Source organism: Lynx rufus, unplaced genomic scaffold (genome assembly GCF_022079265.1).
Source record: "Lynx rufus isolate CCGP_SWC_20201006 ecotype Redwood Valley unplaced genomic scaffold, mLynRuf1.p SCAF_24, whole genome shotgun sequence".
In the NCBI taxonomy this organism is placed as follows: Eukaryota; Metazoa; Chordata; class Mammalia; order Carnivora; family Felidae; genus Lynx; species Lynx rufus.
In genome coordinates this window covers 16,649,900-16,660,071 of record NW_025814839.1, presented here as the reverse complement: position 1 = coordinate 16,660,071, position 10,172 = coordinate 16,649,900, and the positions used below count along the sequence as shown (strand labels likewise).

The following is a 10,172-nucleotide window of genomic DNA, read 5'->3' as shown; positions in this document are numbered from 1 at the left end:
AGTCGGTTAAGCGGCCGACTTCAGCCAGGTCACGATCTCGCGGTCTGTGAGTTCGAGCCCCGCGTCAGGCTCTGGGCTGATGGCTCGGAGCCTGGAGCCTGTTTCCGATTCTGTGTCTCCCTCTCTCTCTGCCCCTCCCCCGTTCATGCTCTGTCTCTCTCTGTCCCAAAAATAAATAAACGTTGAAAAAAAAATTTAAAAAAAAGAACAAGGACATTCTCTTAACTACAATACAGTAATCTTTAGAAAATTTAATGTTGATACAATATGCATTAAGAGCTAGTCCACATCCATATTCAAATTTGTCACTTGTCCCAGTATTGTACATTACACCTATTCTGCTTCTTGTTTTCCCAGTCCAGAATCCAATCACATACTACATCTTGTTGTCATGTCTCTTCAATCTTTTTCAAACCAGGATAGTTCCTCAGCCTTTCTCTGCCTTTCATAATACTGACAATTATTTTGTAGAGTGCCCTCGATTTGGGTTTATGTCATGCTTCCTCATGAGATTTGGGTTATGCATTTTTGACAGAAATATCACAGAAGAGATGTTGTGTCTTTCTCAGTGCATCTCATTGGGAGACACAAGATCATTACTTGACCTATAATTGGTAATGTTAACTTTGATCATTTTTGATTCACTTGTTTTTCGAGGTTATACCTCTGTAAAATTACCATTTTCCTTTTGTAGTCAATAAGTAATTTATGAGAGACACTTTTACTGTGTAAATAATTCGTCTTCTATTTTTATCATTCATAATTGATTTTCTAACTACATCTTTAAAAAAAGGAATTTTTCCTTCTCCCTATTTATTTATTTACTTTCTTATTTATATCAGTAAAGATTCATGGGTTACCATTTTATTCAATTAGTTATACTCTGTCACTAACATGTTACTTTGATGCTCAAACAGCCAGTTTGTGTGTGAAGGAGCCAGTGGTAGCTCCTTCAAGTTAGCTCCCGTGTCCTTTGACATGCTCCCATCATTCTGATGCCCATTATCCTTACATTCTGGTGTAACAAGATGTTTCAAGCTTATCTGGTACTTTCCCTGCCCGGACTCAGGTTCTTTGAAAGGCGGCCGGTCTCTGTTTCTCCGCTTCCTGCCCTCAGGCGGAACCTTAGAGCCGACTGGGGCGGAGAACAGCGCTGCGGACCAACCTCTTCCGGTTGTAGCCGGAAGTCCCTCGGAGAGGGGCGGCCCTGTGTCAGGTGACCGGAGTCCGCGTAGGAGGGAATTGTAGGTTTTATCCGACAGCCTGAAGGGACCGACTGGCCGGGCGGACGACGGATGGATACGCTGGGGTGTCCTCAGAGGCATTAATTGAATAGAGGTAGGTACATGATGGGCTAGGGTGTCAGCGTACGGGCCGTCGAGGTTGAGAGACGCGGGCAGGGTTTCTGCCTTTACCGGGCCCACGGGTTGAGACACCTGCCCGAGCGGCGCAGAGACAACAACCTCGGCTCTGCCCCGCGCCCTCCGCCCCAGAAGAGAGCTCGAGCTGGCGTTGTGTTCTACCGTCCTGTGATTACAGTTTGGGAAACTGAGGCCACGAGAAGGGAAATGGCTCCCACAAGCTCTCCTTTCCAGGCAGGGACTCATTCTAACTCTTTGGCTCTGGCCTGAGGCCGCCTCTCTCAGATGGATGTGCTTGTAATGATTTTACCTCGAGTGGAGAGGCCAAGGCCGGGAATCGTGGGGGACAGAGTTGGGCTTGGCAGTAAGGGAGCCGATTAGAGACTTCGCCACTTTAACTAATTGTGCGCTATGGACCCAATCCATTCCCTTTATTGGGCCTCAGTTTCCTCATTTTTTTTAATGTTTATTCATTTTTTAAAGACAGAGACAGAGCACAAGCAGGGGTGGGGTGGAGAGAGAGGGGGACACAGAATCTGAAGCAGGCTCTAGGCTCTGAGCTGTCAGCACAGAGCCCGACGCGGGGCTCGAACTCAGGAACCGCACGAGATCATGATCTGAGTCAGACACTCAACCAACTGAGCCACCCAGGCGCCCCTCAGTTTCCTCATTTGTAAAACAGGGCAGTGTTTGTCAAAATATGGTTCTTACACTGCTTTGAAATGCCCTGGGAACATGCTTTACAATGCAGGTTACCTGCATTCAGACTCTGAATGCATTCCTCTGCATTCAGACTCAGATAAGACCTCTGAATTAGAATCTGGGTTGGAACCTGGGAAACTGCGTTTTGAACGTACACCTCAGGGGTTCTGTACATACTGATGTTTGAAGCCCACTGATTTTAAGTGCTTTCCTGCTGTGGGAACTAGTTATCCATTCTTTGGTTTGAAGCAGCTGGAGCCGGTTCCGGATCTTTGAAAGATGGGATGTTTAGCCCAGAAAAGAGAGCAGTGGAAGGAAACTGTCTTTAAGGGGGGGGGGGGGCAGGGAATTGTTATGGTTAAGAGCGCTTCCACTTTATCTTTGGGGTTGAAAGAGGCAGACTAGGACCAATAAGTGGATTCTACAGGAAGAGAAGGTTTTGACTTCATAGAAGAACTTAATGCTGGTCAGAGATGACCAGCAATGGAATGGATTGCCTTCAAAGGTAATGAACTCCCTGTTGAAGGAGGTATATAGGTATTAGATGGCAGTCTTTTGCAATTTGAAATGTGTGATTCTGAATAACTATTTTGAATCTTTCTGGTGCTGATTGACTTCTTTTTTCTGGCCTCTCTTCTTGACACCTCCATCCCTACCAGCCTACATTTTCTAGAAGGCCAGTGGGTTTGAATTAATGCAGTCTGTTCCTGGTTGTCCTGTGCACTATCCTTCTTTTCAAGGACTTTGGAATGGCCCATTATTGTTGAATAACTAAGGAGATTCCCCACCCTATTGGTTTGTAGCTTATGTTCTTAGAATAACTTGGAAATGCTGCTAAAGACTTTGTGTTTGATCAGTAGAAGCCAGTGAACTCTTTGAAGATCATGGAATTGAGGACCCTTGATCAGAAGGGCCCCTCAGGGTTGTTCAGGCCAGCCTTTCCTCCCTGGGATGTAAATCCCTCTTTAATCCTCTCTCCAGCAATGTGTTGTATAGCTGTTGTGTCTAATGAGAGAATTTTTGCAATCTGTCAGCCAACTTTTCATCCAGCATTTAAAACCAGTCCTCTTAGGGACATGACTTGCCAGTTCATCCTCACTAACATAAACTACAGATAATGCCCCTAGCATATCTTTCAGCTTTCTAATCAAATGTCAAAGTTCCTATTCTGTGGATAGGAAAACTCCAAGCAGATAACTTTTTCAAAACCTGTAGGAATGCTTACATTGCCCTGTGGAACAAAGATTCCATATTATGACCCAATTCTGCTCACATCCTTTCCACCCCCCAAAATAGTTTGGGTTTGAGCCAAGACTTCCTGCTTGTGTTCACCTTCCTGCTTTGCTTGTGTTTCCTAGGATTAAACAAAAAGGATGTGAATGCTTTTTCAGATATTATCCAGGTGGTGGGTAAAATGATTGTAATTTGGTGATGTCTTTAACACTTCTTAATCTGAACATTTCCTTTTCAAAAAGCACCTAAATTGGCATTTCCAAAGTGTGTTCTTCAGGCCACTAGTCTTAAGACATGCCTCTGAAAAAAAGTGTTCTATAGTAAAAATAAATTTGGAAAATGCTGTATATCATTATCTTTTCTTGGAACTTCTCAGTGTATAGTACCACATTAAAGGCACTGAGATATCCTGTAATAAAGAAACATGTCTAATCTTGTTTAATGTACTGTTGCCAAACTTAATTGATGTAAAGCACTTTTTTTTTTTTTACTGTTTATTTATTTTTGAGAGAGAGTGCGCACGCCCAGGAGGAGCAGAGAGAGAGGGAGACAGAGAATCTAAAGCAGGCTTCTTGCTGTCAGCACAAACCCTCGAACCCATGAACTGTGAAATCATGACCTGAGCCAAAGTCAGATGCTCAACTGACTGAGTCACTCAGACACCCCTAAAACACTGTTTTTTTTTAATTGAAGCACACATTGGCAAATACTTTTTTTTTTAAGTTTATTTAAGTAATCTCTACACCCAACATGGGGCTTGAACTCATGACCCCAAGATCAAGAGTTTCATGCTCTTCCGAGTGAGCCAGCCAGGTGCCCCTAACTTTGGCAAATTCTGACCTAGAGAGTCTGCGTTTTATGGCCTATGGGCCAAATCTTGCTCCATTGTCTGTTTTTGGATGGCATGTGAGGTAGGGATGAAGTTTACATTTTTAAATGGTGGAGAATAAATCCAAAGAATATTTTTAGGGCACCTGGGTGGCTGAACTGATCAAGTGTCTGACTTTGGCTCAGGTCATGGTCTCCCAGTTCGTGAGTTCGAGTCCCACTCAAGGCTCTCTGCTATCAGAGTGGAACCCACTTCTGATTCTCTGTCTCCCCCTCTCTGCCCCTCCCCCACTCACACTCTCCCTCTTTCTCTCAAAAATAAACATTAAAAAAAAGAAGAAGGACATTTTGTGATATGTGAAAATTAAAGGAAAATTAAAACTATAACATTTTATTGGAACACAGCCACACCCATTAATTTACAGATTGTCTTTGGCAGAAGAGTTGAGTAGTTGCCCATAGACCATATGGTTCACAAAGTCTAAAATATTTATTATATGGCATTTACAGAAAAAATTTGCTAGTCCCTGACTTACACCGTGTTAATTTTTTTAACTTAAAAAAATTTTTTTTAAATATTTATTTATTTTTGAAAGAGAGAGAGAGACACAGTGTGAGTGGGGGAGGGGCAAAGAGGGGGAGGCACAGAATCCAAAGCAGGCTCCAGGCTCTGAGCACAGAGCCTGACGTGGGGCTTGAACCCACGAACCATAAGATCATGACCTGAGCTGAAGTCAGACACTCAACTGACTGAGCCACCCAGGCACCCCCATTTTTTCAACTTTTTTATTTTGAAATAATTTTAGACTTGGAAAAATAATACACAAACTTCTTGTATACTTCTCACTCAATTTTCCCTGACGTTAACATTTTACAAAACTGTGTTTAAAATATCTAAATAAGAAATTTAACATTAATTCAGTACTACTAACGAATCTGTAGACTTTATTCAGATTTAGCCATTTGTCCTACTAATGTCCTTTTTCTGTTCCAGTACCCAATCCAGTTTCCCACATTGCATTTAGTTGTCAAGTCTTCTTCTTTTTTTTTTTTTTTTTAATTTGTATCCAAGTTAGTTAGCATATGGTGCAACAGAGATTTCAGGAGTAGATTCCTTAATGCCCCTTACCCATTTAGCCTGTCCCCCCCTCCCTCAACCCCTCCTGCAACCCTCTGTTTGTTCTCCATATTTAAGAGTCTCTTATGTTTTGTCTCCTTCCCTGTTTTTATATTATTTTTGCTTCCCTTCCTGTATGTCCATCTGTTTTGTATCTTAAAAGTCCTCATGTGATTGAAGTCATATAATATTTGTCTTTCTCCGATTAATTTTGCTTAGCATAATACCCTCTAGTTCCATCCATGGCAAGATTTCATTCTTTTTGATTGCCGGATAATACTCCATTGTATATATATACCACATCTTCTTTATCCATTCATCCGTTGATTGACATTTGGGCTCGTTCTGTACTTTGGCTTAGGTGCTGCTGTAAACATTGGGGTACATGTACCCCTTTGAAACAGCATACCTGTATCCCTTGGATAAATATCTAGTAGTGCAATTGCTGGGTCATAGGGTAGTTCTATTTTTAATTTTTTGAGGAACCTCCATACTGTTTTCCAGAGTGGCTGCACCAGTTTGCATTCCCAAGTTGTCAAGGCTTCTTAATATCTAACAATCTGAGACAGTTCCTCAGTCTTTTTTTTGTCTTTCATGACGATAAACTTTTGAAGAGGACTGGCCAATTATTTTGTAGAATGTCTTTCAATTAACTCTGAAACAGAATTAATACATTATAAAATCCACCATTTTAAGTGTTTATTTATTTATTTTGAGAGAGAGAGAGAGAGAGAGAGAGAGAGAATGTGCATGTGAGAGTGGGGGAGGAGAGAGAGAGGGAGAGAGAATCCCAGGCAGACTCTGTACTGATAGTGCAGAACCCAACACAGGGCTGGATCTCACAACTGTGAGACCATGACTGAGCTGAAATCAAGAGTCAGACGTTTAACCTACTGAGGCACCCAGGTGCCCCATAAAATTCACCATTTTAAAGAGTTCAGTAGTTTTTAGTATGTTCACAAGGTTGTGCAACCATCACAACTATTTTATTTTATTTTATTTTTTCAACGTTTGTTTATTTTTGGGACAGAGAGAGACAGAGCATGAACGGGGGAGGGGCAGAGAGAGAGGGAGACACAGAATCGGAAACAGGCTCCAGGCTCTGAGCCATCAGCCCAGAGCCTGACGCGGGGCTCGAACTCACGGACCGCGAGATCGTGACCTGGCTGAAGTCGGACGCTTAACCGACTGCGCCACCCAGGCGCCCCAATCACAACTATTTTAAACCCAGAGTGTTTTCATGTCTCCCAAAAGAAAACCTGTACATGTAACAATCACTCCTTATTTTCCCCTCTTCCCACCCCTGGCAACCATTAGTATAGATTCACACAGTATGTGACCTTTTTACAATATGTGGCCTTTTGTGTCTGGCTTCTTTGATTAAGCATAATGTTTTCATAAGGTTCATCCATGTTGTGTTTTATATCAGTACTTCTTTACTTTTTATTAATGAGTAATATTTTGTTCTATGGTTATACCACATTTTGTTTATCCATTCATCAATTAATTAACATTTAGGTTGTTTCTTCCTTTTGGTTATTATGACCAACGCTGCACATTCATGTACAAATTTTCATTTGAACATAATTTCAGTTCTCCTAGATGTGTATACCTGGGAGTGGAATTGCTGGATCATATGGCAACTCTATATTTAACTTTTTGAGAAACTGCCAAACTGTTTTCCATAGCAGCTGCACCATTTTATATTCTCATTAGCAATATGTGAGGGTTCCATTTTCTCCACATCCTCTTCAACAATTTTCTTGTCCTTTGTTGTTGTTGTTGTTGTTGTTGTTGTTGTTGTTACATCCACCCTAGTGGTTGTGAAGTGGCATCTCGTTGAAGATTTTATTTTCATTTTTCTAATGACTTGAACATCTTTTCATGTGCATATTGGCCATCTGTGTATCTTCTTTAGTGAAATGTCTTTTCAGATCCTTTGCCCATTTTGTAATTGCGTAATTTGTCACCATGCACAATTTTGCATGTAAGTATTCAAAGACTTTGCAGATTCCTTGAAGCCCCTTGAAGTAACGTAGAGTGAGCTGAACTGCAAACTCTGAGGCAATGCCAATAACGCCCTGATCTGAATGGAGTTGGATTTGGACATGCTGAAGCACAGAGTAATTGCTCCTTTGAAACTGCTGACCATTCAGAGCTTGTTCAACCCCAACTACTCCTGCTGATCTTGCAGAGCTGGGGTGGCCATGGTCAAGTAAAAGAGGTCCTACAGTATTATTCAAAATATGATAAGACCACTAGGAGATCCTGCCACCTGGGAGCTACTCTCATGGTTGTCTGGTCACAGACAGGGAGTAGAGGAGTCAGTGGCAGTTTGGGATACCCTGGACTTGTGATATTGGTGGCAGAGCTACCAGTGCACCTATGCCTCTTTTGACCCCAAAGCATTTGGCTATATAACCAGATCATCTTAAACATATAATTAAGAATAAAACAATAATTTTGAAAAAGTTTTTACAAGATGGGGCACCTGGGTGGCTCAGTTAAGTGTCCGACTCTAATTTTGGCTCAGGTCATGATCTCGTACTTTGTGAGTTCGAGCCCCACATTGGGCTCCATGCTAACAGTGTGGAGCCTGCTTGGGATTCTCTGTCTCTCCCTCTTTCTGTCCCTCCCATGTGTGTGCATGCCCTCTCTCTCTCAGAATAAAATAGGGGCACCTGGGTGGCTCAGTCAGTTAAGTATCGATTTTGGCTCAGGCCATGATCTCATGGTACGTAGGATTGAGCCCCACATCAAGCTCTGTGCTCACAGTATGGTGCCTGCTTGGGATTCTCTCTCCTCTCTCTGCCCCTTGCCCTATTTGCTCTCTCTCTCTTTCAAAATAAATAAACTTTAAAATAAATAAACTTTAAAAATATTTTCAAAAATACAAGTTTTTACAAAGAAAAAAATTTTAATTTTCAATGCTTCTAATATTTTGCTACAGTAAACTAAATGAGTATTAATTTTACTTTTTCACCTCACTGTACATGTGTACCAATAGTAAGAGTGTTTTTAATGTGATAAAAATTTTTAAATTCATGGACAATTGTGATTTTTTTCCCATTTATTATTGTGATCATTTTTTATAGCTTCAGCTTGCATTTTTATTGTGTGCACTACTGTGCCAAGCAAGGATTGTCTATGTTATCCTCAGGCATTTTATTTGTTGGTAGAATTTGTGCCCATAATAAAAAAATATAGTCCAAAATGCAAAATCTTTACATTCAACTAAAAGGGGACCGTTCAAGAAGACTAATATGCACTATTCCTTCTTTACTTCAGGCTTAATACCATATTAGGAGCTTTCCTAGCATTAGAGGACTGAAAGTTTAGAAACTATATGTTTCCTTTTCCAGAGATTAGTTGGTCTGTGAAAGGAGAGTGGAAGAACTGGGGGATGAGGAATGAGATATGGTTATCCTCACAATTAGGAACCAAATAGAGGCATATTCCTGAAAAACATTAATTTAGTCATTCACTCAATTTAACAGTATTTTAATAGAGTATGTAGAAATTTAAATGGGAGACATTACAGTATAGATAGCACAGATCTTTCTTACTGATTTAGAAATAAGAAAAGATTTAGCCAAGGGCCAAACTTTGAAGATGCAAGGAAAAAAGCATATTCTGGGGAGCAAATATCTTGAACAGGTGAGAGGAAATGTAATCCATGGTATGGATGGAAACTTTGGCCTTAGTTAAGAGCAGAGATAGTTCATGCATGGTAATAAAGAGAGAAAAAAGAATATAAGCCTACAGACAGCCAGGTTGTCCTATTTGGAAGTAGGAAGATAAGGCAGATTGTGTTTTTATTTTTTTCAGTGAAATAATAAGGATGGTCATTAGTGAAGGTGAAGAGAAGGTAGGGGCCATTTGTAATTGAAGGAGTAAAAAGTTATGAAACAGCCCTCACAGACTGATAAGTTAGATTGACTCTGAAACTATGGAAGGATTGCTGGAAATTGCAAGGGGTCTTTTGAGGTCATAAATTCACGGTAAAGTGATTTGCACCAAATCTCCTTCTTCCTTGTGTGGACATATTCAGTTTTTTTAATGTATCAATAAGTAGGAAGGCATTATTTTGCTGGTTTACATTTTTTTTAATGGTTGTGATAATAAAGTTTATTTCTAATTTTTATTTATTTATTTTTTCTGTAATTCATTTCCAAGTTAGCATATAGTGCAACAATGATTTTAGGTGGTTTACATTTTGTTGTTGTTGTTTTGGGTTTTTTGGGGGTTTTTTTTGGTTTTTTGGTTTTTGGTTTTTTTGTTTGTTTTTTAGGTTTACATTTTAGGTTTGCATTTTTTAAAGTAAGTTATTTGATGGAAACTAAGGGAGAGGAAGGAAATTATGGAGGTATGCATATGGATAAAAGGATGGACCATGAGATCTAAATGAGATAAAAGGGAAGTAAGGACTTGAAGAGTCTTGATATACAGTAAAAAAGGGGTAAAGTTAATGAACTGGCCATCCCAGTTATTTGAAGTTTTATCAAACTGAATAGTAGGAGGAGGAAATTTGCTGGAATTTAGAAAGTGGTGGTCAGATGATGAAACTACTGAAATACATGTTTTGTTGTTTTTAATTAAGTGGGCTCTATGCCCAACACGGGGCTTGAACTTATGAAATCAAGAAATCAAGAGTTGTATGCACTACCGACTGAGCCAGCCAGGTGCCCCTGAAATACATGTTTTAAAAGTCCAGTAATAGTTGGGGCACCTGGGTGGCCCAGTCGGTTAAGCATCCGACTTTGGCTCAGGTCATGATCTCGTGTGTGAGTTCGAGCCCCACATCAGGCTCTGTGCTGACTGCTTGCTCAGAGCCTGGAGCCTGCTTCAGATTCTGTGTCTCCTCCTCTCTCTGCCCCTCCCATACTCATGTTCTGTCTTGCTCTGTCTCTCAATAATGAATAAACGTTAAA

General features: G+C 40.6%; 1 protein-coding gene across 2 annotated transcripts in view; it reads left to right on the top strand.

Annotated features, from left to right (window-relative positions):
- Positions 1-1,221: 1,221 nt before the first annotated feature.
- The window catches only part of LOC124518218 (E3 ubiquitin-protein ligase RNF185), a 100,817-nt gene continuing 91,866 nt past the window's right edge, over positions 1,222-10,172 (top strand). Inside the window, exon 1 of one of the 2 annotated variants that reach the window (XM_047088081.1) lies at positions 1,222-1,338. The gene's annotated coding sequence lies outside the window, so the exon portion shown is untranslated. The remainder of the gene's footprint in view (positions 1,339-10,172) is intronic. The other variant, XM_047088077.1, reaches the window with a different exon arrangement.